Source organism: Penaeus monodon, chromosome 34 (assembly GCF_015228065.2).
Source record: "Penaeus monodon isolate SGIC_2016 chromosome 34, NSTDA_Pmon_1, whole genome shotgun sequence".
NCBI lineage: Eukaryota > Metazoa > Arthropoda > Malacostraca > Decapoda > Penaeidae > Penaeus > Penaeus monodon.
In genome coordinates, this window is record NC_051419.1 from 8,856,294 (window position 1) to 8,856,549 (window position 256).

Consider the following 256-nt stretch of genomic DNA (forward strand, 5'->3'; position numbering starts at 1 on the left):
AAGATAATACCTACATGTTCTTATATAAGTGAACATAGCAAAGATGTGTACATGTGTATATCTATGTTATACTTATCCATGTATATTCGTACCATGAGACTCGATTTTTTTTTCCTAACTTGAATGATAAAATACCACCGTGTTGATACGACGCCAGAGAAACCCAATGCACATTACTCGCAAAAAATACCCTTCTCTTAGGCATATATATTAATTAATACACATACAGCTGTGTACTCCGATGCCCACCCAACAT